Here is a 20,183-nt window from a genome sequence, read left to right on the forward strand (position 1 = left end):
ACTGCTGAGTTCTGATCAGGACTACAAGGCGTAGCACCGTTTTTCTTGCCAGCAGATGGCCTTGCACATTTCCTAACATGCAAAGAGGGTCTGACGGTGGTGGGATCAAACTCCAGGAACATGTAACAAACAGAGAGTCTGGCTGTTTTTTAGTTCTTCTGCAGTTCCACCCTTAAAAATGTAAGATTTTGTAATTACAGTGAAGTTTTTTTAAAATTTATTTATTGTGCTGTTTTGATCTGTTTGCTTGCTTGCTGGTTTTGTTACAGTTGTTCTGTATGCACTGTATCCATTAGTCATAGGAAGTTCTGTTCTAGATAGCTGCAAAAACACACAAGGAATAATTCTGGACACACATGCGTGTTCTGGCTCTGAGTGTTGTTGAGTTGGAATCTGTATTCATGCCTTAACTGGCATCGAATTTTTTCTTCTCTTTGCAGAAGCCTACTTACAGCTGGAGAAACTGACTCCATAAGGATAGCATAAGTTTATGAATTGCTAAGATTTTAAGAAGGCTAACTAATCTCTCTAGGTGAAGAAAAAAAATTGTTGAGGTGAAATAAAGCATGATTGAGAGCCCAGAGGCTTGTACATTGTGTTGGGCTCATCTCACAATACTGAATTCATATTTGTATTCCAGAGGAAAAAATTACAGGAAAGGTAAAAGCATAAGCTCTGACTTGCTTCCCACCACTTTTTTTCATTGTTAAAGTGATAGAGGTGTTTGTTTTTTTTTTTTTTAATTATCAATATACTCAAAATACCTGGTTTAGATTTGTTTTGGCATACTGGAGTTCTTTTGTACTAACATTGGGCAATTAGATTAATGCAGTGTAACTTAGCCAAAGCAGTTTCATCTCCTTTGGCTTGCAATACACTTTACAAAAACAATAGCTGCATGGAAGACTTACACTGGGATACCTTAATATAACAGATATAGGAGCTGTTCATTTTGAAAAGAATTATGAACTCCTCATTACAGTTGCTTTCCCATCAACTTTGCATTGTATATGTTGACTGACTTTGTCTTTTAGTAGGTAAGTTTGCCTTAAAATGTAAATTACGGGACATAAATGTTATATTTGGACACCTTGGTTTGGCTATGAAGAGAGAGGAAAATAGCAGAGAATACAGAATATATATTTTGCAGATATTTAAATGGAAACATTTAATGTGGCTCATGTTTTGTAAATAACCTGAAGTTTGAAGGGAAGAGTGGCAAAGCTCAAACGCTTAATCTTATCAGGCCCAAAGTAGAGTAATTTTGCTTCACTTTGTCTACAGTTTGATTTAAAAACAGAAAAACCTTTTCTGTTTTTCTTCTCTCTTCCCTCAATGTTGTCATGGAGGGGTATTCTGCCTCCTATGCTGGATTTGGTGGAGGGGAGAAATCAATTGAGGCAAGATAATATTATATAAAAATATATATTTATTAAACTCAATGTTCTGGACTCTTGCCACTCCCAACTGCTGTATATTAATATTGAAGGATTCTTTACATGGTTATGAAAACATTCTAGGATAAAATATCTACAGACACTTATTAATAACTAGCAAACAGTTCAAACTATAAACAGAGAGAGGAGTTTTCCTCCATGGTAAATACCGCTTGGGGTCTATATGCTATCTGCCCAGCTGAAACTGATTCTGCTCTATGGCAGAGGCAACAGATATTTACAGAGGTATTAAAGCATTTACTCATAACTCTTATTAATCAATAATCACCCTCTGGGCTATGTCACAGCCTGTGCCAGTGTCCAATTCTTCAGGGTCTCTGCCTGTGGACTTCGAGGCTGGAATCCTCTGGTTTCAGGGGAAGTGAGTCTCTGACCTTGCTGCTGGCTCCTTCTGGATGCTCTGTCCAGGGAATTCATAGGCAGGATCTCCAGGTGCAGAGGCAGGATTCTGTGCAGTCTGAGCATGGGTCTAATGCTGGCTACTCAGGCCGACTGTGTGCAGACAAGTGGGTCTGCTCCTGGCAACCTGTGGCAATGGCACACACCAGGCAATCATATAAAGGCAGGCATAAAGCTGCAAGGAAGTACCCAGGCAGGGAGCTGCGAGTGAGTCGGAGCATGAGGGTCTGAGCCTCTGAGCATCGGAGCTGTGCAATGGAGTCCAAATGTGGGCGTCTGAGCCATGCAGGGTCTGAGCTGCAAGTGAGGCTCCGAGTGTGAGCAGTGGCATCCGAGCAGGGGTCTGAGCAGCTGATCACTGCAGTGGGGTCCAAGCTGCAAGGAAGTGAGGGTCAGAGCACTTTGTTTACCTGTGCACCCCTATTTATTGAATGTGGGCCGAGATTAATGGCTCCTTGGCCACTAGAATGACCAATCAGGTTGGCAGTCAGCCAAATCTTACCACAATAGGCAAAAGCACTTGCCTGGACTTTCCCAAATATGGGAAGCACATGGGCTTACACCAGGGAGACATGAGCTGGGTGTGTGGGGCTTACACAACCTGTTTACAACCAGGGGTCCTGGCAGAAAAACATGTCCAGACAAGGCATAAATAAGCCTCTTTTCAGGCCTACAGGCCCTCCACGACAAATGGAGGTTTGGAACAACCTAATTTTGACTTGTAGTTTTAGTATTTGACTGAATAATACACACCTCATGCAGCATTGCATCTTCTTCCTTGATTCTAACCTATTCTAGTCTGTGACTCTTGTAACAAGCATTGGATAATGCTTTTGGGGTATCAGTCCTGAAATCAGCAGCTCTTACTGAGTACAGTTTTATAGTTCAGTGCTTTGGCTTTTTTTTTTTTTTTTTTTTTTTTTTTTTTTTTTTTTTTGGTGATACTTTTGTGAACTGGCTGGATGGCTTGGCCCAGAGAGTGGTAGTGAGTGGTGCCACATCCACACTTGGCAGCCAGTCAACAGTGATCACCCAGGGATCAGTGTTGGGCCTAATGCTGTTATTATCTTGATGATCTAGATGAGGGGATTGAGTCCAGCATCAGTAAGTTTGCAGCTGACACCAAGCTAGGAGCAGGTGTTGATCTGTTGGAAGGTAGGAGAGCCCTGCAGAGGGACCTTGACAGGCTGGATGGGTGGGCACAGTCCAATGCCATGAGTTTTAACAAGTCCAAGTGCCGGATTCTGCACTTTGGCCACAACAACCCCATGCAGCACTACAGGCTGAGGACAGAGTGACTGGAGAGCAGCCAGGCAGAGAGGGACCTAGGGGCACTGGTTGACAGCCGACTGAACGTGAGCCAGCAGTGTGCCCAGGTGGCCAAGAAGATCAGTGGCATCCTGGCCTGTATCAGGAACAGTGTGGCCAGCAAGACCAGGGAGGTTGCTCTTCCACTGTACTTAGCACTGGTTAGGCCACACCTTAAGTACTGGGTCCAGTTCTGGACACCTCAATTTAAGAAAATGTTGAGGTGCTTGAATGTGCCCAGAGAAGGGCAACAAAGCTGGTGAGGGGGCTGGACCAGAAGCCTTATGAAGACCATCTGAGTGAGCTGGGGTTGTTCAGCCTGGAGAAGAGGAGACTCAGGGGATATCTTATTGCTACAACTACCTGAAAGGAGATTGTAGCAAGGTGGGGAGGTTGATCTCTTCTCCCAGGCATCCAGTGACAGAACAAGAGGACACAGTCTCAAACTGCGCCAGGGCAGGTTCAAGCTGGATGTTAGGAAGAAGTTCTTCACAGAAAGAGTGATTGTTGTTGGAATGGGATGGTGGAGTTACTATCCCTGGAGGTGTTTAAGAGGAGGCTGGATGAGGCACTTAGTGCCAGGGTTTAGTTAATTAGAAGGGTCAGATGATAGGTTGGACTCAAGGATCTTAGAAGTCTTTTCCAACCTGGTTAATTCTGTGATTCTGTGTGAAAGTGGTGACCTTGCTCCACCCACTATGGGTGGCACTCTTTGCCTTGTGTTTTAAGGACCAGAAATAGTCTTTAATCACTGTAACTAATGGCTATTTTATTGCAGTGTGATATGGCCAGATTCTGACAACTTGAGGTTAGTCTTCTTTTCTGAGATACTAATAATTGCCTCAGTGGTATAGTGAAAGCTCTTGGACAAATTATGTGGTAGCAAAATACTGTATTTGCCCAAGCACCTCCTTCTGTGAGTGGAAAAGCTGGTAGGATGGCACAGAAGTGGGAAAGCAGTGCACGACTGGAGAAGTTTATGAGCACCCCGCGGGTTGCTTTGTTTTGTTTTATTGTAAGAGTGCTGTGTGGCGTTACATCAAATCAGACAGTGGGTTCTGGCATATAGCATGTTCCCTTTGGAAGTAGTAGTGATCTTGTACACAGGCCTGTGGAGCCATAGGTGCTAGTGCTTTTCTGAAGAACCTTGCTAGTGACAAATCCGAGTGGAAACCTGACAAAACAGAGTGGAATAAAAGAGAGTGGAAACTGAAACTCATAGCAAATCATTTTGTCCCCTCTAGCAATTCTCTGGAAAAGATGCTAAAGGAGAACTGAGAATAGCTCCTGTCACTCTAAAAGAAAGCTGAAACAGATGTGTGTCCTTCCTCTTGTAATTCAACTTCTTGAACCCTGGATTTGTGATTTTGTGCAGCAGACTCAGTTTGATGACGTCAATGCATTCTTCACAGCAGGAAAAAAAGCAACCAACACAAAACGTTTTTCAAACAAACCGAGCATTTCCTTAGGCTGGAAAAGCAAATTGGCTGGATGCCTGGTGGCTCCTGCAGCCAATCACTATAACCTTACCATAAATGTAGATGTGTTTCTGTCTTAGGGTTGATTATTGACTTTATTTTAGCCATGGGACCATCCTGTCCCTGTCCTCCGTGTGTGCACTCTACTATTGATTTCTGAGATCTTGAATGCTGCATTATTTAGCAAATGTTTTGCACATCACATGACCTCATTTAAAATCTGACTTTTGGACTTGGAATATTGTAAATGAATCTCTTTTAAATGTTTTGCAGAGCTCTGTTTCCATCCAGAATTTGCAGCAGGCAGCTTAGCTTCAGAGGTTGGCTGGTGCACTTTCCCCCTTTTTTTCTAACTAATTGCTTTTAGTTGTTTCTCATTTTGTTTTAATTGTAATATTAAACTTGGACTGTCAGATGTGTAACAGTTGAACTGTAAAAGCTCTTGCAATAATGTGCAGGGGAGGCTCAGTTTTCCCCAGAGTCGAGGAAGTGTTCAAACCTTCAGGCACTGCCGGGACAGAGCATGACTGATTTAGTCTATGAGTAGTATTAGTTTTCTGCATTTATCAGTTAAATCCATGGATAAATCCTCATCCTGAAGATGAGAGAGGCAAGTTCTGTAAAAGAATGTCTGAAATTAAAAGGTAATTATGAGTAAAAGGAAGCCTTCAGTTCTGCTTTTAGCCTTTGAGCTGAAGATGGCAGTATCAGGCAGACCAGACGGCTTTATTTTTGATGTTGAGTAATACTCAGGAAAAAAAGTTTTCACCATAGTTTTGAAGTTAACTAAGACAATTTTATTGAAGGTGGTGGTGGAGAGGAGAAGCTAAAGGAAACATTTAAAAAGACCTTAGCGTACTGTAGGTGATCAGAATTTCTGACACTGTAAGAGATACTGTGTCTTTTGGGATTTAGTTCCACCAGTTTGCTTTGCTCTGCCACACTTCTCTTTCTAGTATGCCATCCAACAAGCGAGTCTGGCATGCTTAGGTAAAGCATTGCCTTCTGACTGAGATTACAAGGTCTCTTGGTGGTTTAGAATGTCACCTATGCTTTGAAATACTTGTGGGGGAAGGGCAGAGAGACAGCGATGTGAAAAGTTTTATCCCTCCCCTTAACATCTGAGATGCGGTTGGGCATCCTCTGCAACATCAAATACTCTTCAGAGCAAGGACTCTGAATGTTTGTCTCCAGAGCATTGCTGTCTTCTTTTAATTAGGGCTTTTGCTTTAGACAGAAAGTTAAGAGCTAATTCTGGTAGAGAGGGGCTGTTGTGGTAGGAGCAAGGTTTGGAGGCAGTTGGGCTTTTTCTTTCCCTGCCTCCTTCTACTCACCCACTTCTACCACGTCTGCACAAACAGACAAAACCAAGAGGCCTGTGTAGCTCATGCAGCTACAGGAGTGAGTCATACCTTCTCTGTTCAGCTGCACAGCCTGCTACATAGTCAAGCTTGTATGAGCATGAAGCAATCGAAATGAGTACAGAGTACAGAGTGATTTGTATTGCTTTCAAAGCACTGTTGATTTTTTTTTTTCTGTTGGTGACTCTCATCAGCAACTAAATGATAGGCTTAGAATGCTGTGTGCCTCCAGGGGTGGTCATAACAAGAAGGGATCCACTGATCTTTGCTGCCTGAAGCAGTCTGTGAAGTTCCCGGAGAAGATGTTAGTGATATTTTTCTGCTGAATCATTTCTCAAATACTTCTTGGAAGCCAAGGATTTCACAAGAAGCATCCTCTCCACACTGCACAGTGGCTGGCCATCCTGCTGTCAGCCAGCTCACACACAGAAATGGGAGACCAGATAGGGGACTGCAGAATGAGAATGGCAGAATATGTGTTTCTGGCTCCCTGGGATAGACAGGAGAGTCTGGTGCCAGTGCAGGCCACAGCACTATCAGTCATAGGTTTCCCATGCATTCCTCCCAGCTCTTGGAATGCTCAAAAACTCTCTGTCTGGAGGTAGCTTGCTGAGAGGAGAGCAAATTTCTCAGTTTCATGTAAGAAATGCTGAGGGGCTCACATGCCTTTGCTGTAACAGTGTAAGGAAATTGTCTCACCTTCTTGAAGAGGAGGTTTTGGACCAGTTGTTATTAAATCATTTCAGTGAGCCATGATTTTACTTGAAATGAGTGGTAGCTTAGATGTTGTCTCAAGTGAAGCTAAGATTTCATTACATGTGCATAAAACAGATGTAAAGCAATGTTGCATCAGTAACTGGGGACTTCCCTCTCTCTGGGAGGCAGGGCTGGGTGCTAGCCACTTCTTCTCCACCAGCCCCCTGGTCTGCCCTGTTATGTGGCCGAGCCTGGAGCATCTTGGCTTGGTGCAGTGAAGGGCTGTTGCTAATGGAGCTTGTTCATTGCTTTCCCAGCTACTGTTACATTATTCCTAAATGAGCTAGTAAAAAGGTCACATGTTTTCTTTTCAGGGAGCCCACCTGAAAAACATTATTTGATAGAAACAAGCCTAGAGATGAGTAACTATAAATCATGATAGTTAAGGTAATAGGGAAGGTTTAGCCCTCACGAAAACAGTAGCTTGAGTTGTACAAAAGGCAAAAAAAGAAAATAGATGTTAGCTGCTTTTTTTCCCCCCAAATGTAGTTGTCCCCTGTCTGCCCCACCCCATTTTGCTGAGAAGGCCTGGCTGTTTGCAGTGCACTGAGGTTTTGATGCTATAAAGTACTATAAGAATGAGGGTTTATTTAAATACAATTCAGAAAGGAGGACATGTTTATGAGGAAGACCTGCTGGATGCATCGTTTTATCCTTTTCTTAAACAGTGTGTTCATGCTGTGTAACACAGACTAATTATAGTGCAGATTAATGATTTATATTACACTGAAGAGGTCTGAGCATTTGACCTTGTAAATGAATTCTCAGAGACAACTAAATACAATGCAGTAACAGGCTCTAATTAGGAAGCTGAAATAGCTGCATGTGGTTCCAGAACCCTGATGTGGAAACTATCCAGGCATGTTCAAGATCCTTGGGCAAAAGTGTTTTGCAGCAGTGAAAGGAATGACTACATCGTCTATTCAAGTAGTTACTAGCAAGGAACTGAAAGAAAGGGAAACTCAGGAAGTGCTTACAGGACTGACAACGTGGTAGAAACTGTAATTCTAAGACAGAGATATTCAAACCCTTTTATTTTCATCTTTAGGATTTAGCATTTTATGCCTACAGGTGTTTAGGATATTTCTGAGGTCCTAAAAACTGCAGTGAAATCAGGCAGATGTTACCCTTCTATGGGATGGAGAGCTGTGTGCAGTGGGTTACCTCAGCAGCAGTGGCAGGCTTACCAGGCAGTGATAGGCAGCAGGCATGCAGGATGTGCGTGACTGCTGGGAGTCTGAGCTCCGTACGTAAAGGCAGGCAATGCAGGATCTGGTCCTGATAACACGGTGGCATGCAGATGTGCACAGCTGGCTGGAGACTATAGGCTTCTCAGATATATATATATATATATATATAGGCAGGCTTACATGAGCTCTGCAGGAAAGGTACGCAGGCAGGTGAGCTGCGAGTGAGGCTCTGAGTGTGAGCAACGGCGTCCGAGCCAGGGTCTGCGCGGCTGAGCTATCAGGGTAGCGTCTGAACGGCTGAGCACTTTGTTTACCTGTGCACCCCTATTTATCGACTGTGAGCCGAGATTAATGGCCCTTTGGCCACTAGAATGACCAATCAGGTTGGCAGTCAGCCAAACCTTACCATAATAGGCAAAAGCTACTTGCCTGGACTATATGGGAATCACATGAGCTTACCCCAGGGAGACCCGAGCTGGGTGTGGGGGGGCTTACACAACCTGTTTACAACCAGTGGTCCTGGCAGAAAAACATGTCCAGGCAAGGCAAGGCATAAGCAAGCCTCTTTTCAGGCCTACAGGCCCTCCACAACACTGTCTACAACTACCTGAAGGGACACTGTGGGGAGATTGGCGCTGGTCTCTTCTCACAGGTAGTCGGAGAAAGAACAGTAGGGAATGGCCTCAAGCTGAGGCTGGGTAGGTTTAGACTGGAGATTAAGAAATCCATGGAGAGAGTGGTCAGGCACTGGAATGAGCTGCCTGGGGAGGTGGTTGAGTCACCAACTCTGAATGTGTTTAAGGGTCGCTTGGATGTGGTGCTTAGGGATATGGTTTAAGATGAATCTTGTAGAGTAGGGTTATAAGTTGGACCTGGTGATCCTGAAGGGCTTTTCCAACCTGGATGTTTCTGTGAGAGCTGTATCTGTACTGGTCCCTGTGAGCATTCTGTATGTGTGTGTGCGATGCAGGACAGTCAATGTCTGCGAGCTTACTCTGGTTAAGAACTGGACCAAAAAGCAGTTGAGGTTGGAGAAAACTTCATCTGGGCTATAGATAGGTTAGACCCAAGTCCTGATAGTTTTCATCCTCTGCAATGACAGTGATACAAACATTGGTCTTGAAATGGGCTGGAATGAGTAAAAACTGTGCAGAGTTTTATGCTTCTACTTATTTTTGAAGGATAGTTACACTTGTTTCAGAAAGGTATCAACGTTTCTTTTACAATCATAAAAGTTAAAAACCAAACCAAGGCTCTTTGATCTCATAGGGAATTTGAATAAACACTTAAAGGTAGGCATGTAAAAGACATTTAATGGAAGGGGGAAAACTCTGCATTTGACCACAGAAAGCTGGTATACTTTCAGAAAACCAATTAAATTATTAAACAAAAATAGCTTGTTCTCTGTAGTTTTCTATAGTTCTTAGGACTGTGAGAAAGAGGAAGAACAGGCTGCCTTATATAACTAAGACGCATCTGCAAAGGTGAAAAACCCACCTGCTTCTATCTTCTTCTGAGGTCTGAAGATTGTTTAGGGAGAGTTTTATAAACTGAGTGTGTTAAAGCATGAGTAACAGCTGTGTGCAAGTTCTTCCTAAGTTCCTCTTCTGGAGCACCACAGGGAGGGCCTTCCAGGCCCAAGCAGCCATGCTGTGTGCAGAAAGGTGTGACAGAAGCATGCTGATGCTGTACACAGGGCAGAGAGGAGCACCGGTGGAGTCCTGTCCTTCCTGCAACCCACGGTGAGTTAGGCACTGTTTTGCCAGGCGCGCTTGTCTGCACCTTGACTTCATCAACCAAAATGACATTCAGCAACAGTGCAAAGGTTGGGGGGGTGTGAACCTTTTGCAAAGGCTGGAGATGCAGACTTTTCTCAAGGCTTCATATTATAAACAGGATTCTGCTGGGGAGGACTTTATCCTAGATCTGTAATGTAGATCGTGGCAAGTTCTAAAAGAACACACAAACTCTATCCATAAGGTTTGTCTGTAACATGTTATTGTTCAGATCGCTGATAAAGGCAGTAAGGTGCATAGAGAGCGATGGGTAGAGAAGGTCCCACAGAGTCACAGCCACACAGCAGTGATTGTCCTGCCCTTTTGTGCTGTGAGGCTTCAGCTAGCCAGTTCTCCTGCTACGGTGCATATGCATTCTGTGTTCACCTTCTTTGTAACCATTTGATGTTTTAGAAGTTAAAGGCTTTTGCAACCACGTTTGTAAAATTTCTCCAGAAGAGTTTGACAAGAGGTAATTTTTATAAAGGCTTATTTGTCGGCATTAATTATATGATCCTTTATTTTTCATGATTTGGATTCTCTATTGACTGCTGTGGTAGCTTGCTTTAGAGTGGTGTGTTCGTCTGGCAAGTTTGTAATTAGCTACTTCTTGCCATTACGTGCTTGAATTTTTTGTTAAACTGCCTTTCTGTCTCAGGAAAACCCCTTAGGCGTTTTTAAGGGCTAATGAAACACCGTGGCTGGAACACCTGGATGGATGCTGGCTATCCAAACCTGCTGCGCTGTGCGTGCCCAAATTTACTGCTGGCTCCTTTAGCACCCTTCTGCAGTAGAGGTTTTGCAGTCCTTTGCATTGACATCTGACCTTTTTTTTTCCCTGGCACAGAAAGTGCACGTGTATTAAATATGTTTGCATTTGCCACAATGCCAGTTTCTTATAGCAGTGTATGCTTCCCTATAATGGCATGCCAGTTTCCAAAGTGAGTTTCCTTTTTATCCTAAGGTTTTTTAAAAGGTTGTGTTCGCTTTAGTCACGCAGGTTGTGGATTTCTGCTTGTGTTTTTCGTGTGTTCTTCGGTTTATTGCCACCTAATGCTCCTTCGTTCACAGCGGTTCTTATGTAAATTGAAAAACGAGAGTTCAGCTGTGCTCACAGAAGTGTTTTATTGATGGGTTGTGCAGAGTGGCTGACAGGGAAGAGAAGGGAGCCGCAGCAGGGCCGTGTCCTCTTGCCCTGCGCAGCAGCGACCCCTAACTGCTCCGAGTGCACCGAGCCCAGGTGTCCGGAGAACGGGGCTGGAGACCTGGGCTGGGCAGTCTGGAGTGGCAGGTACGTGCTTGTTGGTATCTGTGGTGAGAGTAACTCCTCAGTTTGTCATCATCCAGAGCCCATGGGGCAAACAAGCTCTGTCTCACTGTTTGCTGGAGAGCCGGGCAGTTTGGCCAATGCAGACTACTTAAGCTCTTGAAGCTGTTGTGATCTGACTAGGTGTGCAGAGCCTACATGATTAATCTGTGTAAGCTGTAGCCTTATGAATCCTGCTTCCAGCAAATTTCTCTGATGGAAGTGATCTTGTGTATCATAACTTGCAGGCTTACCCTGAAATCGTTGTTTTGGTGGGATAATAACACAATAACCACTTCCACAAACGTGATGGGAACTTGGTCTCCTTGTCACTGTCAGTCTGGAAACACATTGGTCGGGGAGATAAGAAGTTATTGTGGAGGAAGGACCCCTGTGCTCTGACTTCTCCATGCTAATGCTGTGGTAGGTCTGATTTCCCTAGGAGAACAGATCTTGTTCACAGTGATGTGGTGGGAAGATTTCATTTACATGCTGACAAATTTAGGTAGGGTGATACTGGAGAGGTTGTGATAATCATCTGGGGGAATCTGTTCTCTCTTTGCTCTTAGGAGATGTGCCAATGGAACATTATTGTGAAGCCTTGTCTACAATATTATTTAGGACAGATAGGTCTGCATGAACTGTGAGTAAGCTTCTGAGGTGCTGGTTTACACGCTGTGAAACAGAGCTCAGCCTTGGCGATTGGTCTGAAGGCTTATCCAGGATTTCTGGTGGATTTGCAGACCTTAGTCAAAGGAACACTCTTTTTATACCATGATTCTGATATATTTGATGTTTTCTTTCTAACATTAGACATGTCTGCACCAGCTTGAGTGTCAGCTACGTGTGCTGTCCTGCAGATAACATGTAGAGCTTATTTCCACCAAGAATCATGGAGGGCACTCTATCTCCAAAATTACATTTAAATTAGGCAAATTTATGGAGGAAAAAAAAAATCTCTGCATCTGTTACACTTGAAGACATAGGTACAAATGCCTATCTCACTAAATCCTTATGCACATAAGGAAGCAGAAAGGATATAGGTCAAAAATTGTCACTTTAGGTGCTCCACTTCTTTCCTAAACGTCTGCTGTCAGGAAATCTCTGAGACAGGATACTGAGCTAGATGGATATCAGCCTGACCCAGCAAGGCACATTCTTAAGTTCTGTTTATTTATCTAGGATGAGGAGGGAACCATTAGTTCATTTTTACCTTAGATATGCTTCTTTAATTTTGAATGAGGGATAACTTTACCACATTACCATGGAGGAAGATACTTTGTCAGGAAGGTGAAGGAAGGCTGTGAATCAACATGCATCATTGCTCAAGAAGCTCAGGAGGCAAATGAATGCTGTATCCTCTAGCTGTTGAATAGCACTGGAAAAGCTGTTTTCCAAGCTTTGTATGTTGAAAATTGTCATGTTTGAGAATGATTAGAGCCCTTTTGTCTTACTTGTTAGAGAGAAAGACCAGTGTGAGAGCCTGACAATCACAGAGAAAGCTAGTCTATGGGTCTGACAGCTTATGGTTGATTTGACACTTTACAGATGCATTCTATGTGACAGCTGCAATGAATCAGATTATTAGAGGGACTTTCTGCTCCCTCAAAGCTTATTTATTCCTGTCTTTCTCAAAACAGGGGGTAGGGAAGTGTAAAGCCTATCAATGAGATAGAGGAGAGGGTCTGAAGCCAGACAAACCAAAACTTTTAGAGATTCTGCTAATGCTGTGAAGATGAAAGGAATCCCCAAATAAAAAGGAGCCACAGACATATTTAGCAAAGCCTCATTCCTGAAGAGCCAATTGGATGCAGACAGGAAGGTCTCCATGCACGCCTCAGAAGCTGTTTTGCCTTATAAAGTAATAGCTTGTAATGTTACGAGCAGAGGGGTTACTTTATTCCCAGTTTCCTATAGCAGTTGAGATAAGACTGCAGCTTCTGCACTCCTTTGCCAAAAAAATATGCCATCCATTAACTGCTGTGTGCCTTCTGAACTAGCATTCTTCAGGCCATCTGAAGCCCATTTTCTAAGGGTGATTGTCTTACAGCTCCTGCTGCTGTGGACTCCAAATCACATTTTGTGTCCATATCACAATCTGCACAAGTTGCTAAAAACCAAAGAATGTATGGAACATACAGATAAGAATTCCCACTGATACCCTTCTTGAAAGATGCCTGAAGTCAATAGGGAAGTTCCTAATGTGCGCAGGAGCTTTGCTAGTATCAGGGAAAGGGGTGTTAAAGAAAGAGACAAAATGATTTTTTTTCTGTTTATTTTCCTTTCTCTGATCATACTCTGGACACTCTTCTATGATGGAAACAAACAGAAGTTCTCAGGGAAGGCCAAATAAACCTCATAGATTTTGGCTAGAACCTCAAGTGTGTACACACATGAGGAAAACTGCTGTGGTGGATTCTATCCAAATGAGTGGGAGGATTACTGCAAAATAGGCAGCAGAAAGTGGTGATGGAAGTGGCCTCCAGAGAGGAAGCTAACCTACTTTCAGGAATGGTGTGGTCTTCTTTTTTCTTGTGAGGGGGTGGGGGGGTGGAGAAAGGGCTAAGATAGCCATAAAGGAGGGTTCAGAGATGTAATCCCCAGTTTTCAGGCTTGATTCTCAGAAGACATGTTCTTTTCATTTCTTTTTAGGTTCTTGTCCCTGACTCATGCCAAGTACTTTTTCCCCTTCCCACTACCCTTCTGGCAATGACCATGCTGCTGAGACTAAAGCTGTAAACTACCAATGTAATTTTTTCCCATGTGTTTTTATCTATAGTAATATCTGTGTACTGAAACCAGAACAGATAATAGGCATGGAATCACTAAAAAGAAAAGAAATACCTATATTCTGTAAGGTCACTCAAGCCAGGCTGACCTAATTTCCTTGTATAGTTCACCTGTTTGTCTGCCTTCCTTCCTGCTGCCCTAGGACCTTCCATAACGTAACACCCCAGAGACAAGCTGGCTGCTCAGCACTGGTTTTCCATTGTGTGCTGGAGGCATGATTCTGCAACATCTCTACATTTTTCCTATGCTGTTCCTGTGTATCCATCACTACTGCTCAGCCAGACTCTGGCCTTACTTCTCTTTTCTAGTCTGCATAGCCCTGTCTCTGGCATCTATCCTTCATATGCAAGGATCCTCCAAACAACTGGTGTCTCCTCTTAATCAGCATATCAACAACTGCCTGCTCTGAATGAGATTGTCAGATGTATCTTTCTCAAGAGCACCCTGAAAGCTAGGATTCCCACACCTTTGCTTGTCTCCACTCAAATAATCATTCCTTACAGCAGCCAAGGGGCTGCTGTTGTCATCAGTGCTACCACTGGTGATTGCAGTGTGCACCAGTCTAAGTTTTTAGCAATTGTGATGACACTGAACAGAGGTACAAAGGTGTCTGCATGGTCACTGCCTGCTATAATATCCATAGAGGACTCTTGTAGAAAACTGTTGCCTGTATTTCTAGCTATGCTGAGATGCAGTGTGAATCATGCACCAGTTCTACAGAAGCACTGCTTATTTGTTCAGCAATCTCATATGTAACTGCTTATAGCATCATCATCAGTAAGCCTTTTTGTGAGTATGAACCTTCTTCTGTGAAGGTGAATAGTTTGAATTATTTTGGATCTTTGTCTCAGCCTTGACATTTCCAAGGCGTAGTATTACACAAAAAACATGTTTTTAAAGTAGTATTACATAAAAACCGTTTCCTCCAGCCCAGGAGGCAACTGATGTTTGTGTCAAAATCAGACACGATACTGTAGTGAGGGGTTCTGCTGTGTGAAATATTCCTTCCCCTTGATCTGAGTTTCCTGATCTAATACCATACATTCTATAGGAGGCACATAATTTTCTTCAGCTATGAGTGTTGTTTGAAAGCAAAAATAAATAGTCTTAACTGCCCTTTGCCAGTGGGAGAAATGCAGAAAAAGAGCTCTCTTTATATCATTTATATCCCCTGTTTTGGCTTGCTGTGATGGGTTGGGTGTTCCCCGCCCCCCCCCCCCCCCCCCCCCCCCCCACACACACACACTTTAGAAATCACCCAGACTAGGCTCAGCCAGCTCTGGAAATATGAATGAAGCTATTTATTTACAGCTAGCACAATATACAAGCAGATATTTACAGTATATACAGAAATATACAAGGTAGAAAAAGTAATACAAAACCACAACTCCCCTCCCAGAAACCTGAGCCCCCAGGAGGGGCTCTCAACTACCCCTTCACCTTCCCCCTACCCCTCTCCACCTTACCCCAGTCCCAAGGAAGAATGGAGGTTGGGCCAGGGTGTTAGGAAGCAAAGTGGATTAGTTCAAAATGGAGGGTGAGGTTAGAGAGTAAGATGCAGCTCAGCCAGCAGCCCCAGTGAGAGTGGTTATCTAATGCTTTTATTTCTTGTTCCTATACATCTCAGCAAGCCTATGAGCAAAGTAGACATCACCATTGTCTTCTTTCCACAGCCTGTAATCTAGTTCTTCTCACCAAAGCATTCTAGCCTGCTTCAAACTAGCACACTTGCTTACCTTGTTGGTTTTTTTTGTTGTTGTTGTTGTTTTGGGGATTTTTGTTTGTTTATTGTTTGGGTTACATTTTCTTCAAAATATCTCTTCTCTTTTTCCCTAGTTCAGGAAGAGAACTGGATACCTTTTGCATGGCTCATGTTCCAACACTTGTTAGCTTCTGAATCTGACCCTCAAAGGCAGCTACATTCCTTAAAAGTTGAATTCTTTTTGCTCTTCAGTCCGTAATTCTGCCTATCTGCTGCCTCTGCTAGTGGCTTAATCCTTAAATCTCCACATCAGAAAAACTCCCACTGTGGTTTTATGGGAGATTTTCTTGCATTAAGGCTACTCCATTGGGCAGCAACACTCTGCAGGCAAACCTGTGATGCTCCTGCTGTTGTAACAAGACTCACAAAGCAAAAATCTCACTTGGATTCTCACATCTTTCTTGACTTGTATGCATAGAGTGTGCGAGTTTGATCACAGTATCACCAAGGTTGGAAGAGACCTCACAGATCATCAAGTCCAACCCTTTACCACAGAGTTCAAGGCTAGACCATGGCATCAAGTGCCACGTCCAATCTTCCCTTGAACAGCCCCAGGGATGGCGACTCCACCACCTCCCCGGGCAGCCCATTCCAGTGTCCAATGACTCTCTCAGGGAAGAACTTTCTCCTCACCTCCAGCCTAAATCTCCCCTGGTGTAGCCTGAGGCTGTGTCCTCTCGTTCTGGTGCTGGCCACCTGAGAGAAGAGAGCAACCTCCTCCTGGCCACAACCACCCCTCAGGTAGTTGTAGACAGCAATAAGGTCTCCCCTGAGCCTCCTCTTCTCCAGGCTAAACAATCCCAGCTCCCTCAGCCTCTCCTCGTAGGGCTTGTGCTCAAGGCCTCTCACCAGCCTCATTACCCTTCTCTGGACATGCTCAAGCATCTCAATGTCCCTCCTAAACTGGGGGGCCCAGAACTGAACACAGTACTCAAGGTGTGGTCTAACCAGTGCAGAGTACAGGGGCAGAATGACCTCCCTGCTCCTGCTGGCCACACCATTCCTGATGCAGGCCAGGATGCCATTGTCTCTCTTGGCCACCTGGGCACACTGTTGGCTAGAATGTTTTGGAGAGAAGAACTAGATTACAGGCTGTAAAAAAGGAAAACAATGGTGATGCCTACTTCGCTCACAGGCTTGCTGAGATGTATAGGAAGAAGAAATAAAAACATTAGATAACACACTGGGCACCACTCTCGCTTGGGCTGCTGGCTGGGCTGCATCTTGCATCTCTCTAACCTCACCCTCCATTTTTGGGACTAATCCACTTTGCTTCCTAACCTCCTGGCTGAACCTCTATTCTTCCTTGGGACTGGGCTAAAGTTGAGAGAGGTAGGGGGAAGGTGAAGAGGTGGTAGAGAGCCCCTCCTGGGGACTCAGGTTTCTGGGAGGGGAGTTGTGTTTCTGTATTACCTTTCACCTTGTATATTTCTGTATATAACTGTGTATATTGTAAATATCTGCTTGTATATTGTGCCAGCTTCATTCGTACTTCCAGAGCTGGCTGAGTCTAGTCTGGGTGATTTCTAAAGTGTGGGGGCACGGGGAACACCCAAACCATCACATAGAGCAGTTGTGAATTTGTAGTGGTTTGGTACCAAAGATTAGAGATGTTGATTGCTGGACTTTAGTACAAACTTTGTGACAAAGTATTGTTGCCTATGAAAGGACTGCTTTGTTACAATCAGCCTGTCTAGAGAAAAGCTGGCTGCAGCTGTAAAACTCCATTCCTGTGCTGAAAATAACTTGTACAGTGAGAACCCTTGCTTTATTGGTTAAAAATATGTTCAACGGAAAAGCTAGCTGGAGGTTATAAAATTCAGCAACTTTGTTATGAACACTGAGATGTGAGTTTATGACAATCCAGATTTGTGACCATCTCTGGTGTAGCACTAGGGTGAAGTTGGCCCATGGATCCTAGGATGTTGAAAATGAGCTGACAAGAGAAGCAGAATGGATCCTAACCCATCTCAGTCCAAAAGGGATCATGGAAATCTTTTGTCAGAACATTTTCACAGTCTTTGAAACACTTTGCTGTGAAGCCTGTACAACAGCAGGTATTTTCTAAACTATCCTTGGGCCTGTGAGCAATATTTAGCAGACAAGCAAAATGCCAAGCTTTTGAAAGAGACTTTCTAGAAAAAATCCACAGCTCTTTAGCTTGCCAGGAATATTTTCATTGTTTTGGTAAAAATCTTTAATGAAAGCAAAATGCTTCTTTAAAAATCCCTGTTATAAATCACTGCTCTTCCAATTTCTCATTCTGCCTCTTGGACGTTACTGTGGAGGCCTGGACCTGTCTTGTTTGAACACAAGCTCGTTCTGCCAGAGGGTGTCTATTGTGGGCTCACTGTCTCTCTGTATTTTAGCAACTCCTCTGATGTTTTAAAGTGTTTATCTTACACAGCTGAAAGTCTCCTCCTGTTTCATGAGCTCTACACTGGAATGCAGTGGAAGAGACCCAGGGCCTGTGGCCACCCAGATTAGAGGTTTTTGTAATAAGGTCCCTATATGGTTTTGTTAGAGGCTTCAGCTCTATCTCTGCCTGTCTCTGCTCCTTGTTTGGGAGACTAGTGGGAGGAGAAGAGCTGAAGGGGCTATATAACCCTAGAGCTTTCAGATACAGAGAGCACCATCGTAGAGCAGCTATCCCCAGCCAAGCGCTGTCAGGGTAAGTGGCACTGAACCAATATCATGATTTACAGTTTGCTGGAGGACTTCAATTAAATAATGTCAAATGGAAGCTATTCAGAAGGATGTACTGCTGTGCTGTAGTTTCCTTGAGCAACATTACTTACCTTACATTAGAATTTAATTGATTAAATCAATTCTAGTTACATTAGAATTAAATTGATAAAACATTTTCAATATCTAAACTCAGTTGTATTTATTTTATAGCATTTCTGAAAGTGTTACCTGATGATTTTGTTGATTCCGCTAGCACTCAGCTATGCTATAAAGACACAGTCTGTGTACTGCCACAGCTGGAATTACAGCTATGTGCATGTTTTAACGAACCTGTGTGACCTGGAGTGTTAGTGTTCCTGAAGGAATATGAAGTAGCATCTCTCAGCAATGTTGCTTCGGTGCTATTAACTCAGCTTTAGGTGACATGAGTGTTCTGGGGACTGTGATTGTAAGAACTGTATGTAGATTAGCAGTGCCTAAGAGGGTACAATGAGGATGCCTATTTATTCATCCTTATCTCTATGTATATGAAACCATATTTCTGTTAAATGCCAAACATTCCATTACAGAACAATATACACACAGTATTTCTTGAGAGACTCGAATCCTCTTAATAGCTTCTGAAGATTGGTGTAGGTGATTGCTTACCTTCAGATGTAAAGCAGGTAGAAGACAGAGATTAAATACTGTACTAATTACTTTGGAGAAAAAAAAAAAAATCCTTTCTTCTACAATACTGAGTGACATTTGTTGTCTTAAGATGTTGCTAATGCATGCCATGGCAGTCCTGAGCTGTAACTCGCTGGTTGGCAGCAGGGCACTCGGTCTGAAATCCTTCTGCTTTGATTTTTCAGCTTTTTGTGCTTTATTACTAAATATGGTTTTAATTTAGAGTCCACTAAGCTCAGAAATGTAGCCTTCCCTGCCCCCTTCTTTCCCCTCCCCCAAGTGATTTTTGGCATTGCATTAGCTGCACTGGTTTGAGTAAACCCCCTGACCTCGAACTCTGTTCCAAAAACAGATGGTTGAAAAGCCTATTTCCTAATTAGGAAATGGTTTGTCCAAACCCCTCTGTTCATTCACTTTAGGTAACAATTGCACTCCATTCAGCAAATGCTTGAATATAAAGAGCCTGGCTCCCCAGAGGTTTGATTAATGCAAAAATTGCAACCTGCTTTCTTCTCCCAATAATAGTGGTAAAATGTTTGGAGTGCCTCAAATTAGGATTTCCCTGTTCTTGTTGCCTCTGGAAACTATGCCCATGCAGTGTGCAGGAGCAGGCTGCAGCAGTGTCTCATGGCTGCCTGACTGGGGAGACACAGGATCTCAAACTAAGGATTTGGGAGAACTGTCCATGCTCGTTCCTTCCATCGTAGAGGCTAAATGGATGGTGGGATCCCTTGCTCGTTGGCCATGGCTCTTGCTGAAGCCATTCCTATTGTGTCCTGCACTTCCAGTATTCCAGTGGCAAAAGGTTTTGGAGGCTGGTCTGTGGGTGACAGCTGTCTCCTTTAGCTGTTCACACATTGCAATTTGTTGAACTCTGCATGAAAGCCCAGGCTCAGAGCTAGCCAAATGATTCCCTGGCACACTATAAATTGTGACCTGATTGTTCTTCTTGAGTCCTGGTATTCAGTGCTTGTTTCTGTAACTGACTTTAGTACAAATCCTTCAAAGTATTTTTATTGCCCATGTTATCTCCCTGTTGCCAGAGAAGTGTGATCGGTTAGGAACTTTCCCTCCTCCCCACTATTGAGATTTAGCAGACTAGCTCAGACAGCTTGGAAGTAAGATAAAGCTATATTTACAGCAAAGCAAAATTTACAAGCATATATACACAATATATTTACAACTGTATACAAATTAGAAGTAATACAGAAATCCAAACTCCCTCCCAGACAAAGAAAACTGCC

The 20,183-nt window shown here is 43.5% G+C and overlaps 1 protein-coding gene across 2 annotated transcripts in view; it reads left to right on the forward strand.

The window, feature by feature from the left end:
• The window catches only part of ACTA2 (actin alpha 2, smooth muscle), a 46,529-nt gene that overhangs the window by 16,879 nt on the left and 9,467 nt on the right, over positions 1-20,183 (forward strand). The window contains exon 1 of one of the 2 annotated variants that reach the window (XM_064144745.1): positions 10,903-11,015. The exons of the other annotated variant lie outside the window; for it this stretch is intronic. The gene's annotated coding sequence lies outside the window, so the exon portion shown is untranslated. Of the gene's footprint in view, positions 1-10,902; positions 11,016-20,183 lie in introns of those variants that run through there. 2 annotated transcript variants of the gene reach the window in all.

The sequence above is a fragment of the Pogoniulus pusillus genome, chromosome 6 (genome assembly GCF_015220805.1).
Source record: "Pogoniulus pusillus isolate bPogPus1 chromosome 6, bPogPus1.pri, whole genome shotgun sequence".
In the NCBI taxonomy this organism is placed as follows: domain Eukaryota; kingdom Metazoa; phylum Chordata; class Aves; order Piciformes; family Lybiidae; genus Pogoniulus; species Pogoniulus pusillus.